Source organism: Cynocephalus volans, chromosome 13, assembly GCF_027409185.1.
Source record: "Cynocephalus volans isolate mCynVol1 chromosome 13, mCynVol1.pri, whole genome shotgun sequence".
Taxonomy (NCBI): Eukaryota; Metazoa; Chordata; class Mammalia; order Dermoptera; family Cynocephalidae; genus Cynocephalus; species Cynocephalus volans.
In genome coordinates this window covers 45,583,960-45,599,186 of record NC_084472.1, presented here as the reverse complement: position 1 = coordinate 45,599,186, position 15,227 = coordinate 45,583,960, and positions in this window count along the sequence as shown.

Genomic DNA, 15,227 nt, shown 5'->3' with positions numbered 1-15,227 from the left:
TTCTTTCCAAAATCTGAAGTTTTTTTTTGCAGGGGGCGGTGGAATGAGGTAAGAGCAGTGACTCTTGTGCTCCTGGAAACACCAGTTCTTATCAGCATCCCTATCCTCTAAATCCCTTTAGTGTCTATGAAGCTATTTAGTCATACAGTTCAGTGTTTAGGTTGAAGTGCCTTTTTTTTTTTTTTTTTTTGCGGGGAGCGGGGCTTCCTTCATTGTTTAATGTGAGGTCATCTTTTTTTCTCAGCCACATTGTGAGTTCCTCAAAGGGGCAACCATGACTTTCAGAGCCTTGTGCCCCACACCTCAAAAGTGAGTCGCTAACTCGGAGAGTGACACAAACTGAAGATTACCTTGAGGAGAGAGGCCAGGATGGTGTAGGAGTTGAGACCCATAATGTGGGAGAGATGGTCACAATGTTTCAGGGGCTCTCCCTGGGGGAGAGAATGAGTTCAGAATGGGTTGGCCTTAGCATTGGTGGGGGGCATTGGAAATGAATGCTGTGTCTCCGTGTAGTTCTGAGTGTAACAGGGACTTGGGAGTGGGGAGGGACAAGGAAAGTTAATATTTAAGGATTTACTTTTTGCCAGGTCCTAAAGATTTCTTATTTACTCTCACTGTGGTCACAACTAGGATTAGTGTGTGAAAGTTTCAGGGGGAGAGATTCCAGCTCAATCTAAGGACACAACTTTCTGATAATCCAGGGTGGTCTCCTGAGCTGTCCCCATGAGTGCCCAGCACTGGACGTGTGCCCATGGCAGCTGGCTGGCCTCTGGTGTGGAGTGCACCTGCTCCCTGGCTTGTCCACAGGAACATAGTTAGCTAAAGAACTGTCCTTTTCTGAGATAGTCCTTTTAGGGTGATTAAAATGTCTGTTATTTTGGAGTCTGTTGGTGATAGTCTTTGAAATTAAGTAAATATTGACTGGTCCATAAAATCCAGTCAGGGAAACTTTATTCTTCGTTTTCCCCTCAGAACAGGGCTGCACCCCAAGACCTATCCGTACAGCCCTTTTCAATACTGAGGTACTATGACTGTGGCTTCTGAACAGGTAACTCTTAGAGAGCCTGCAACACGGCCTGGCCCTCTGTGGATGACTAAACATTGGAAAAAAAAAAAAGAAAGAAAAAGCTGCCACATAAAGTAGAATTGTCGGGAGAGCAGTTCCCTGGATTGATCGAAGTTAGGGATGTAGGTGCACCCCTCGCAGACCCCATCACCGCTTCTACTTCTGGGCTTGTGTTGGGTGTTCTTGCCTGATGTTTCATCCTGAACTAGGCAGTATCAACCTTGGCATGTTGTGCATGTTGGCACATGCCCCGTGAACATGAGGGGAGCCGTTCTCACCACCCCCATGCAATCCGTGGCTGCATGAGTACTATTCATGTTGTGACCCTCCAGAAGCCAGCTTTGCCATGTTTGTTTGCAGGGTGTCTGTGTGCCTGCTTCAGTCCTGCAAGGGTGGATGAGGTTGTGAGGAAGAGCTCTCGCTGCCCAAAGCTCAGGCTGGACAGGGGCAGTGGTGGCACAAACTATACCAGACAGAACATGCGGTACAAGATCAGTGGCGTGGGGTGCTGGAGGGGATGCAGGAGGTTGTATCACTGTGACCTGGAGTGGTCCAAACAGCAGGACTCAGAAGACCTTGAAAATGGAAAGTAGGAGAAGGGGAAGGTCACTTCAGGAAGTGTGGAGCAACACAAAGGCCTGGAGGTGGGGGACAGCGAAGGGACTTTCTTTCTAGAAATAGAAGATTCTTGTTGGAACACTTGGGAGATCAGTCTATATAGAGGAGGTGGAGGAGCTGGGATTCGATGTGATGTGGGCAGAGGGGTAAGGTGACGTGGTAGGCATCTGGGAGCCTGAAGCCTTGGTCTGCACCTCCAGCTGGGTGACTGAGTGTCATGTCACTTCTCTCAGTTTGAGTTTCCTGGGTTGTAAGTTTGGGCCCAGCCTTGGAAGATGGTTGTGAGGGTCAAAAAAGATGATAAACATATGAAAGCTACTTGAAAATGCCAGGGGCTTGGTATGTATGAGAGGCTTTCTGCAGGGATAGAAATCTTTCAATATCAGAGTTAGAAAATAGAGAAAAGTATCCTTTGACAGCATAGGTGTGGGGGTAGGGAGCGTCAGTCGCTCCAGATCTTTTGCGTTATTTCTTAGGAATCAGAGGAGATTTGCCTGGGATTAGCTGTGGGTTCACTTAACCTGACTTTGAGGCTGACTGTGCACCTTCTCAACTAGGGTTTATTTTCAGAGGTGATTGACAGTTGTGGTCAAACCTGTCTGTCTTCTTTGGGAGTCCACCAAGGGTAATGAGTTTAAACCTTTGTCTCTCTTTGTCTTTCATGGCTGTTAGTCTTTCTGCATGAGAGGAGCTGCAGAATTTACTGTGCTTTGTGCAGCCAACTCTCACTTGGAAATGTCCACTAGTAACGATGATAACAGCAAACATCATGGTGCAGCAATAGTACAGGCCCAGGTTAATGTTTACTCTGGAGAACTTCATGGCGACTCATACACATTATCACTCATTCCCAGTCATCAGATACTCAGCAAGCTTCTAAGTGTGCCAGGAGGTTGGTAACTATAGCTCCTGCCTCAGAGAACATTGCTTCTTGGAGTCAATAACCAGGCAGGTTCTAGGTTGGGAGACATTCCTGTCTTAGTACTCTCAAGGATGGACTCCGACTTTGGGAAAATCATGTCACCACTTTTGTTTTTTCACTTGCAAGTGAGAATTTTGGAGCACATGATTGTGAGGTATCTTCATGGGTACTTTCCATGTTACAGGATTCTGTGGTTGCCCATGTACAAAGGCATCACATGACAAAACTATAAATGCATGAACAGTGCAAGTGGTAAGGGCTAGGCATTAATGCAAGGAAGATGTAATTGTGGGTCCTAAGGGCCAGAAATGGCTCTGCCAAAAAGGTAGGAAGGTAGATGAAAAGTCTTGATATCTGTATAAAAATAGGAAATGGTGGTTCATCTGCCAAATTGAGTAGCTTTGGTTAGGGGTTCAGAGGTCCTTGGCAACATCCATGTATAAGCTAATTGGGAGATCTCCCTCCTCCCTTCTTTGTGCCATGAATATTTAAGTATCCATGATATATGCCAGGCACTGTTTCTGCATTGGACACGTGGCCCCAGGAAGACCTCATCATATAAAACTGATACAACTTGCTTATTGATGTCTCTGAACTCATTACTTGCTGGACTCTGCCCTCTTGGTCCCTATTATTAATTAATACTCTCAGGGAAATGGTTTCATTTGTCTACTTCCACCTTAAATGTGCTCCTGCTGTTTTCTGCTTCCGCCTGTGAAAATATCAGCACTTACTTGTATGAACTTCTTTTGTCACGTATAGTAAAACCTGAAGAATTTTATTGTAGGGTTCCAGTGAATACTGATGGAACAAATATAGAACTTTTATTTTATTGAAACATAATTGATTATACATATTTGTGGGGTACAGAGTTGACTGTCAATATTTGGGTACAATATGTGATGATCGAATCAGGATAATTAGCATATTCTTCATTATAAGACGTAATCATTCTTTGTGTCCATTGCCAATTTCTCACTAACTCTCCTCCTGCTTTCCACCTCTATTAACCACAGTTCTGTTCTCTCCTTCTGAAAGCTCAAGATATTATTTTGCTTGTTCTGTCTTTCTGTCCATCCGTCTTTCCTTCCGTCTGTCATTCCTCCCTCACTCCTACTTATGAGTGAGGACATGTGGTATTTCTCTTTCGTGCTTGGCTATTTCACTTAACATAATTTTCTCCAAGCTCATCAGTGCTGCTGCAAATGGCAGAATTTCATTTTTTTTTTTATGGCCAAGTAGTATTCCATTGTGTATATACACCACATTTTCCTTATTCAGTAGTCTGCTGATGGACATTTAGGTTGGTTCCAACTCTTGGCTATTATAAGTAGAGCTGTGATTAAACATAGGAGTGCAGGTGTCCATTCAACATGATTTCCATTCCTTTGGGTATATGCCCAATAGTAGCACTGCTGGATCATATGGTAGTTCTATCTGTAGTTGTTTGCAAAACCTCCATACTGTTTTCCATAAGGGCTTGTACTAATTTACAGTCCCACCAACGCTGTAGGAGGGTTCTCCTTTCTCTGCATCCCTGCCAGCATTTGTTACTGTCTTTTTGATAATAGCCAGTTTAACTGGGGTGAGGTGATAGGTTGTCTTTTCACCCTGTTTCCTTTGCTGTGCAGAAGCTTTTTAGTTTGGTGTAATCCTATTTATTTGTTGTTGCCTGTGCTTTTGAGGTCTTATTCATAAAGTTTTTGGCCAGTCCTACAACCTGAAGTGTTTCCCTTATGTTTTCTTGTAGAAGCTTTATAGTTTGGGGTCTTATATTTAAGACTTTATTCCATATTGAGTTTATTTTGTTATATGGAGAGAGGTAGTGTAGTTTCATTCTTCTACATATGGATATCCAGTTTTCCCAGCACCGTTTATTGAAGAGGCTGTCCTTTCCTCAATGGTATGTTCTTGGTGACTTTGTTGAAGATCAGTTGGCTGTAAGTATGTGGATTGATTTCTGGGTTCTCTGTTCTGTTCCATTGGTCTGTGTGTCTGTTTTTATGCCAGTATTGTGCTGTTTGGGTTACTATAGCTTTGTAGTGTAATTTGAAGTCAGGTAATGTAATGCCTCTGGCTTTATTTATTTATTTTGTTCAGGATTTCTTTGGCTATTGGAGTCTTTCATTTTTCCACATGAATGTTAGTATTGTTTTTTCTGTTGCTGTGAAGAATGTCATTGGTATTTTGATGGGAATTGCATTGAATGCATAGATTGCTTTGGGTGGTATGGACATTTTCACAATGTTAATTCTTCCAGTCCATGAACAAGGAATGTCTTTCCATCTTTTTGTGTCCTCTCTAATTTCTTTCAGCAGTGGTTTGTAATTCTCATTGTAGGTTAAATTTATTCCTAGGTATTTTATTTTTTGGCAGCTATTGTAAATGAACTTGATTTATTGATGTCTTTTTCTGCTAGTTCATCATTGGAGCACAAAAACACTAATTTTTGTATATCGAATTTGTATACTGCAACTTTACTGAATTTGTTTATTGGCTCTGACTTTCTTTTTTGTAGAGTCTTTACGTTTTTCTGTACATAGGATCATGTCATCTGAAAATGGGTACAGTTTGACTTTGTCTTTTCCAATCTGGATGTCCTTTATTTCTTTCTCTTGCCTGATTGCTCCTCTGGCTGGTATCAGTACTGTGTTAAATAGGAGTGGTGAGAGTGGGTATCCTTGTCTTGTTCCTGTTCTTAAAGGAAAAGCTTTCATCTTTTCCCCACTTGGGATGATATTGGTGGTGCATTTGTCATATGTGGCTTGTATTGTGTTGAGATACTTTCCTTCTACACATAGTTTGTTGAGAGTCTTTATCATGAAGGATGTTGAATTTTGTCAAATGCTTTTTCTGCATCTGAGGTAATCAAATGGTTTTTTTCCTTGATTTTGTTGATGTAGTATATCACATTGATTGATTTGTATATGTTGAACCATCCTTGCATCCCTGGATGAATCTCACTTGATCATGATGTATAATCTTTCAGTGTGCTATTCTGTTCTATTCGCTTATATTTTGCTGAGGATTTTTGCATCTGTGTTCATCAAAGATATTGACCTGTAGTTTTCTTTTTTTGTTGTATCTTTGTCTGGTTTTGGTATCAAGGTAATGCTGGCCTCATTGAATGAATTTGAATTGGAGAATGGCCTCTGTTCCAATTTTTTTGGAATAGTTGGAAAAAGACTGGTATTAATTATTCTTTAAAGGTGTGGTAGAATTCAGCAGTGAAGCCATCTGGTCCTGGGCTTTTCTTTGTTGAGAGACTGCTGTTTACCACTTCAATCTTATTGCTCATTACTGGTCTGTTCAGATTTTATTTTTCTTCTTGGTTTAGGTATGTGTACAGAAATTTATCCATTTCCTCTGGGTTTTCAAATTTGTTGGAGATAGTTGTTCATAATAGTATCTAATGATTCTTTGTATTTCTGTATTGGTTGTAATGTCACCCTTTTCATTTCTGATTTTTATTTGTGTCTTCCTCTTTTTAGTTAGTCTACCTAATGGTTTGTTTATTTTAGCTTCTCAAAAAAACAACTTTTTGTTTTGCTGACCTTTTGTATTTTTTTCCCTCTATTTCATTTAGTTCTGCTCGTTTTGTTATTTTATTTTATTTTATTTTTTTAATTTTATTTTGTTGATATACATTGTGGCTGATTATTGCTCCCCATCACCAAAACTTCCCTCCCTTCTCCCTCCACCCTCCCCCCCAACAATGTCCTTTCTGTTTGCTTGTCGTATCAACTTCAAGTAATTGTGGTTGTTATATCTTCTCCCCCCCCCCAGTTTCTTTGTGTGTGTGTGTGTGTGTGAATTTATATATTAATTTTTAGCTCCCACCAATAAGTGAAAACATGTGGTATTTCTCTTTCTGTGCCTGACTTGTTTCACTTAATATAAATCTCTCGAGGTCCATCCATGTTGTTGCAAATGGCAGTATTTCATTCGTTTTTATAGCTGAGTAGTATTGCATTGTGTAGATGTACCACATTTTCCGTATCCACTCATCTGATGATGGGCATTTGGGCTGGTTCCAACTCTTGGCTATTGTAAAGAGTGCTGCGATGAACATTGGGGAACAGGTATGCCTTCGACTTGATGATTTCCATTCCTCTGGGTATATTCCCAACAGTGGGATAGCTGGGTTGTATGGTAGATCTATCTGCAATTGTTTGAGGAACCTCCATACCATTTTCCATAGAGGCTGCACCATTTTGCAGTCCCACCAACAATGTATGAGAGTTCCTTTTTCTCCGCAACCTCGCCAGCATTTATCGTTCAGAGTCTTTTGGATTTTAGCCATCCTAACTGGGGTTAGATGGTATCTCAATGTGGTTTTGATTTGCATTTCCCGGATGCTGAGTGATGTTGAGCATTTCTTCATATGTCTGTTGGCCATTTGTATATCTTCCTTAGAGAAATGCCTACTTAGCTCTTTTGCCCATTTTTTAATTGGGTTGCTTGTTTTCTTCTTGTAAAGTTGTTTGAGTTCCTTATATATTCTGGATATTAATCCTTTATCAGATATATATTTTGCAAATATTTTCTCCCACTCTGTTGGTTGTCTTTTAACTCTGTTAATTGTTTCTTTTGCTGTGCAGAAGCTTTTTAGTTTGATATAATCCCATTTGTTTATTTTTCCTTTGGTTGCTCGTGCTTTTGGGGTCGTATTCATGAAGTCTGTGCCCAGTCCTATTTCCTGAAGTGTTTCTCCTATGTTTTCTTTAAGAAGTTTTATTGTTTCAGGGTGTATATTTAAATCCTTAATCCATTTTGAGTTGATTTTAGTATACGGTGAGAGGTATGGATCTAGTTTCATTCTCCTGCATATGGATATCCAGTTATCCCAGCACCATTTGCTGAAGAGGCAGTCCCTTCGCCAGTGAATAGGCTTGGTGCCTTTGTCAAAGATCAGCTGGCAGTAAGTGTGTGGGTTGATTTCTGGATTCTCTATTCTATTCCATTGGTCAGTGTGTCTGTTTTTATGCCAGTACCATACTGTTTTGGTTATTATAGCTTCGTAGTATAGCTTAAAGTCAGGTAGTGTTATGCCTCCAGCTTTATTTTTTTTGCTCAGCATTGCTTTGGCTATGTGTGGTCTTTTATTGTTCCATATAAATGTCTGGATAGTTTTTTCCATTTCTGAGAAAAATGTCTTTGGAATTTTGATGGGGATTGCATTGAATTTGTATATCACTTTGGGTAGTATGGACATTTTCACTATGTTGATTCTTCCAATCCAAGAGCATGGGATATCTTTCCATCTTCTTGTATCCTCTCTAATTTCTCTCAGCAGTGGTTTGTAGTTCTCATTATAGAGATTTTTTCACCTCCTTGGTTAACTCAATTCCTAAGTATTTTATTTTTTTGGTGGCTATTGTAAATGGGCAGGCTTTCTTGATTTCTCCTTCTGCATGTTCACTATTGGAGAAAAGAAATGCTACTGACTTTTGTGTGTTGATTTTGTATCCTGCAACTGTGCTGAAATCATTTATCAATTCCAACAGTTTTTTTGTAGAGGTTTTAGGCTGTTCGATATATAGGATCATGTCATCTGCAAACAGGGACAGTTTGACTTCATTTTTTCCAATCGGGATGCCCTTTATTTCCTTCTCTTCTCTGATTGCTCTGGCTAGTACTTCCAACACTATGTTGAATGGGAGTGGTGAGAGTGGGCATCCTTGTCTAGTGCCTGTTCTTAAAGGAAAAGGTTTCAGCTTTTGCCCATTCAGGATGATATTGGCTGTGGGTTTGGCATATATGGCTTTAATTATCTTGAGATACTTTCCCTCTATACCTAACTTATAGAGGGTCTTTGTCATGAATGAGTGCTGAACTTTATCAAATGCTTTTTCAGCATCTATAGAGATGATCATATGTTCCTTGTGTTTGAGTTTATTAATATGGTGTATCACATTTATTGATTTGCGTATGTTTTTTTTTTTTTTTTTTTTTTGTCGTTTTTTCGTGACCGGAACTCAACCAGTGAGTGCACCGGTCAGTCCTATATAGGATCCGAACCCGCGGCGGGAGCGTTGCTGCGCTCCCAGCACAGCACTCTACCAAGTGCGCCATGGGTTCGGCCCTGATTTGCGTATGTTGAACCAACCTTGCATCCCTGGGATGAATCCCACTTGATCGTGATGAATAATTTTACATATGTGTTGCTGTATTCTGTTTGCTAGTATTTTAGTGAGGATTTTTGCATCTATATTCATCAAGGATATCGGCCTGTAGTTTTCTTTTTTGGTTATATCTTTACCTGGTTTTGGTATCAGGATGATGTTTGCTTCATAGAATGAGTTTGGGAGATTTGCGTCCGTTTCAATCTTTTGGAATAGTTTGTAAAGAATCGGTGTCAATTCCTCTTTGAATGTTTGGTAAAATTCTGCTGTGAATCCATCTGGTCCTGGGCTTTTCTTTGTTGGGAGCCTTCTGATAACAGCTTCAATCTCCTTTATTGTTATTGGTCTGTTCAAATTTTCTACGTCTTCACGGTTCAGTTTTTGGAGCTTGTGTGTGTCCAGAAATTTATCCATTTCCTCCAGATTTTCAAATTTGTTGGCGTATAATTGTATATAGTAGTCTCGAATGATTCCTTGTATTTCAGATGAATCAGTTATAATATCGCCTTTTTCATTTCTAATTTTTGTTATTTGAGTCTTCTCTCTTCTTTTTTTTGTTAGCCATGCTAATGGTTTGTCAATTTTATTTATCTTTTCAAAAAACCAACTTTTTGATTCGTTGATCTTTTGAATTGTTTTTTGGTTTTCAATTTCATTCAGTTCTGCTCTGATCTTAATGATTTCTTTCCGTCTGCTAACTTTAGGTTTGGATTGTTCTTGTTTTTCTAGTTCTTTAAGGTGAAGTGTTAGGTTGTTCACTCGCCATCTTTCTATTCTTCTGAAGTGAGCGTTTAATGCAATAAATTTCCCCCTCAATACTGCTTTTGCAGTATCCCACAGGTTTTGCTATGATGTATCATTGTTTTCATTAGTTTCAATAAATTTTTTGATTTCCTGCTTGATTTCTTCTTGGACCCATGTGTCATTAAGTAGAATGCTGTTTAATTTCGATGTGTTTGTATAGTTTCCAGAGTTTCGTTTGTTATTAATTTCTAGTTTTAATCCATTGTGGTCTGAGAAGATACATGGGATAATTCCAATTTTTTTGAATTTATTGAGACTTGATTTGTGACCTAATATATGATCTATCCTGGAGAATGATCCATGTGCTGATGAGAAGAATGAATATTCTGAGGTTGTTGGGTGGAATGTTCTGTAGATATCTGCCAATTCCAATTGGTCTAGAGTCTTGTTTAGATCTTGTGTTTCTCTACTGATTCTTTGCCTAGATGATCTGTCTAATATTGACAGTGGGGTGTTCAGGTCCCCTGCTATTATGGTATTAGTGTCTATTTCCTTCTTTAGGTCTAATAGAGTTTGTTTTATAAATCTGGCTGCTCCAACATTGGGTGCATACATATTTATGATTGTTATGTCTTCTTGATGGATCAGTCCTTTTATCATTAAGTAGTGTCCCTCGTTGTCTCTTTTTATGATTTTTAGTTTAAAGTTTATTTTGTCAGATATAAGAATAGCTACTCCAGCTCATTTTTCTTTTCTGTTTGCATGGTAAATCTTTTTCCATCCTTTCACTCTTAGTCTATGTGAATCTTTATGGGTGAGGTGGGTCTCTTGTAGGCAGCATATAGTTGGGTCCTGCTTTTTGATCCAGTCAGCCAGTCTGTGTCTTTTAATTGGGGAGTTTAAGCCTTTTACATTAAGAGTTGTTATTGAAAAGTGTTGATTTATTCCTAGCATTTTATTGGTTGTTTGGTTGTCTTAGGTGTCTTTTGTTCCTTGCTTTCTGATTTAATGTTTGGTTTCTGTGTTTGTTGGTTCCTTAGGTTGTAGATAGTGTTTTTGTTTGCTTGTTTTCTCTTCATGAATGCCATTTTTATTATACTAGTGGGTTTAGATTTTTCTTGGGTTTTTATGGCAATGGCAGTTATTTTTCAGGAACCAAACCCAGTACTCCCTTGAGGATTTCTTGTAAGGGTGGTCGTGTGGTAGTGTACTCCCGCAGTTTTTGTTTGTCTGAGAAATATACTATTTGCCCTTCATTTCGGAAGGATAGCCTTGCAGGGTAGAGTATTCTTGGCTGGCAATCTTTGTCTTTTAATATTTTGAAAATATCATCCCATTCCTTTCTAGCTTTTAGGGTTTGTGATGAAAAGTCTGATGTTAGCCTGATTGGGGCTCCCTTATAGGTGATTTGACGCTTCTCTCTTGCAGCTTTTAAGATTCTCTCTTTGTCTCTGAGTTTTGCCAATTTGACTATGACATGTCTTGGAGAAGGTCTTTTTGGGTTGAATACATTTGGAGATCGTTGAGCTTCCTGGATCTGAAGATCTGTGATTTTTCCTATACCTGGGAAGTTTTCTGCCACTATTTTGTTGAATATGTTTTCTATGGAATCTCCATTTTCCTACCCTTCTGGCATACCCATGACTCGGATATTTGGTCGCTTAAGGTTGTCTGATAGCTTTCTCAGATTTTCTTCAATGTCCTTGATTCTTTTTTCTTTCTTTTTGTCTGCTTGTGTTATTTCAAACAGCCCATCTTCAAGTTCAGAGGTTCTCTCTTCAACTTCGACAAGACTGCTGGTTAAACTCTCCGTTGTGTTTTTTATTTCGCTGAATAACTTCTTCAGTTTAGCAAGTTCTGCTACATTTTTTTTCAAGACATTGATTTCCTTGTACATTTCCTCTTTCAGATCCTGTATGCTTTTCCTCATTTCATCATGATGTCTAGCTGAGTTTTCTTGTATCTCATTCAGTTTCCTTAGAATTATCACTCGAAATTCCTTGTCAGTCATTTCAAGGGCTTCTTGTTCTATAGGATCTAGAGTTTGAGATTTATTAACTTTTGGTGGTGTACTTTCTTGATTTTTTGTATTTGTGGTATCTTTTTTTGGATGTTTATTCATTGTGGCAGGGGGTTTCACAGTCCACCGGTTTGAGACTAATGACTAACTAGGATGTTGCTGTGGTTGCCAATTTTGTATGGGTATGGCTCCCTCCATGACTGCTCAGTTGGCCTCTAGTGCCTTGTGTGTGTGGTTGCCTCGGGTCTTGGGCTTCTCCGGGGAGCCACCTTTCTGGTCAGCTTGGACTCTGCTGGGCTGGTGGATCACGTACCACAGGGTGTGTGATCTCTGTTGAGCTTTCACTTCCCGTGCAGGACTTCTCCCTGTTCCGTGTGCTCTGGCCCAGGCTGTTAGATCGTGCAGTGGCGACCCCACCGGGTGTGTGGTTTCTGTCGAGTCTCTGCCTCCGTGGCCGCACGTCTCCCCACTCTGTGTGCACTGTGCTGGGCTGGGGCGTGTCTTCTGCACCCCTCGTCTATCAGCTGGGCCTTCAAGACCCTGCTCGGTACCGCCTCGCCCAGGAAGTCTACCAGATTTCTGCTAGGCACAGACGACCGGTCACTCTGGGTGCCTTTGTAGCACTGTGTAGATCTTTCTCGGGTCTTGTTCACCTTTGTATCCCCCCGGCATAGACCGAATCTAGCGCCCGCCTGCAGCCAGCTCTCTGGCAGGTTCAAGTGGACCTGGGAACTCTCCTACCACACTATTCCCAACCAGAAATTCGTTAGGCTTTTTTCCAAACTGGTGGCCGCAGAGATGGTATCTGCCTCCCAGTAACAGGAAGTTTACCGGGGCCGGAGTCCATGGTGTGGTGGATTGATAGTCGGCCCATCCGTACTTCCTTGCCCTCCTGACACTGGCTGGGGACGCCCCACGCCACCAACCCGCCAGAGAACCGCGGAGGGAGTGGGAGGGGAGGCCGGCCCGCAGGCTCCGGAAAGCCCTGCGCCGGGCCAAGCAAGTGGGAAGGCTCAGTGAGGGCCGAGCCGGGCGGAGCTGCCCGCACCTGGGAAAATGGCGGCAGCCTCGGGGCGGTGAGTGGCCTGGTGGTGCAGGCAGGAGCCAGGTGGGCGACAGCCCCCCGAACAGAGCTGGGCCAAGGGTCACTCACAGTGCTGTGCCAGGTCGGGTGCTCACTCTCTGTCTCTGGTTTTTCGCCTTCCCTGTTCTCGGCCACTGCCGCCTCGGGCTGTTCAGTTGCGGCGCGGCTCGGGCGCTCCCAGGAATCTTCTTTAATGCCGGCCTGAAACCTCGAATCCTGACTAGGGCAGCTGGCCGCCTTCAGCGCGGCCCCGGCCTCCGGGATCCTGTCTGCATCCACAGCAGCCCTGGCGCCATTTTCCCTGTTTAGAGACTCGCTTTTGCAGCTAAGAAACAGTTCTTTTCCTGCTCCACACTTCAAAGCTGTTGCCTGTAAGTGAGGCAGCCTCTCCTGCCAGGGGCAAAGTGGCGGTCACCCCCCACGACCTGCCAGCAGCAGCGGTCCTCCCTTAAGAGATGGCAAGAGGAAGGTCCACAAGTTTCCTGGCTGCCTAAGGCCCAGTGGCCGCCTTTTCCACCTCAGCTACTCTGCGCCAACCGTCGCAGCCACCGCCATCTTGAAACTCTCCCTTAGTTCTGCTCTTAATTCTTTCTTTCCATCTACTAATTTTGAGATTTGATTGTGCTTATTTTTCTAGTTCTTCGAGGTGTAATGTTAGGTTGTTTATTTGAAGTCTTTCTATTTTTTTGATATAAGCACTTATTTATTGTAATAAACTCCCCTCTTAGTTATGCTTTATGCGGTATCTCACAGGTTTTGGTGTGATTTATCTTTATGTTCATTAGTGACAAGAAATTTTTGATTTCCCATTTAATTTCTTCTTGGACCTGTAGCTTGGTCAGAAGCATGTTGTTTAATTTCCCTATAATTGTATAGTTTCCAAAGTTTTGCTTGTTATTCATTTCTAGTTTTAACCTGTTGTGGTCTGAAATGATAGTTGAAATAATTTCAGTTTCTTAAGATTTGTTGGGACTTGATTTCTGGAAACCAAAAATGAGTAGGAGTACCTATTACATTGGATAAAATAGACTTTAAACCAAAAACTATGAAAAGACACAAAGAAGGTCATTATATAATGATAAGGGCATCTGTCCAGCAAGAGCATATAACAATCACAAATACATGTATCCCCAACTTTGGAGCCCCTAGATACATAAATCAAATTCTATTAGACCTAAAAAGAGAGACCCCAGTACAATAATAGTTGGGGACCTCAACACCCCTCTCACAACATTAGACAGATCATCTAGGAAACAGATCAACAAGGAAACAGGATTTAAACTACACTTCTACAGAACATTTCACCCAACAACTACAGAATATACATTCTTCTCATCAGCACATGAAACATTTAAACATTCTCCAGGGTAGACCACATGTTAGCTAACAAATCAAGAGCTTTTTAAAAAAATTCTCAGTTCTTGAATTTCACCATTGTTTAAGTGTTTACTGTAGCCCATGCACTAGGTATGCATTTGTAAATGAAAGTCATGGTTTCTGCCATCATAGATCTTATGGTCTAGTGGAAGAGACAAACACAAAATCACCATAAAGGTTAATGTAAGATCATCAATTTGCTGGATGCTGTGGTGAAAAAGAACAGGGTGGCATAGGAATAACAGGGGTACCTACTTTAGATTTGAGATAGGAGTGACCTCTCTGAGGAAGCAAAAGATGAGAAGCAGCAGCTAGTGGGGGTAAAGGGTTTGAAGTTGGGGAGAAGAGAAATGTGTTTCAAGTGGAGAACAAAGTCAGTGCAAAGGCCCAGAGGCAAGAAAGGGCTTGGAGGAATTGGAAGAAAGGTCAGAGGGAGCAGGACTATTATAAATAGAGGGGAGGGCTGGGGATGAGGACAAGGAGATAGGTCCAGGTCAGGTCACACAGGACTTCTTGGTAATGTTAGAATGTTGAATTTTATCTATAGTTAAAGGAAATCAGTTGTTTTTAAAAGAGGGGAGTGGCACAATTCAGTACAGATTTCATCATTCTTGCTACGTGTGAAGAATGGTTGGCAGGAGGGCAGGAGTTGAGGTGGAGAGACCAGTTATAGGGGATCATTGTGGCTCAGGTAAAAGATGACACTAGCTTGCAAGTGGGTGGTGGTGACAGTAGTGTTGGATACAATGGAATGGATTTCAGATGTGTTGAAAATTGAACTAATGAAACTTGGTGTGATGGCTGGGGTGGGAGAGGTGATGGGGAGTGGTGACAACGGTGACTCCTGGCTTTTGGCTCTGTCATCAAAATGAAAATGCTTTTTGTGAAATCTGATATTAAAACTCTTTCCTAAAATATATTGGGCCACTTTTACATTTTTTACCTAAGGAAGTAGAGCTAAAGAAAATAACTTTCTTTGGATGTGGGTTTTAGCATCTTAAAATGACAAACTTCACTGCACTTGTTCTGTAGATGAAAATGACATAGGGGTAGTGTTGAGCATGTAGATACTAGCTGTCCCTTAGAAGCTGACTTTTTGATATGTTTTCTTTTAATTCATATTTCTTCTGGAAATTCACTGGACTGATTCTGATTAGTTGGGTTGTGGTTAATTAAGATTTTACTTTAAATTGGAATAATCTGAAGGAAATATGTAGGGGTTTGGTCCTAGAAGAGGCATGGGACCTTGTTGGAATGTCATTATGCATGAC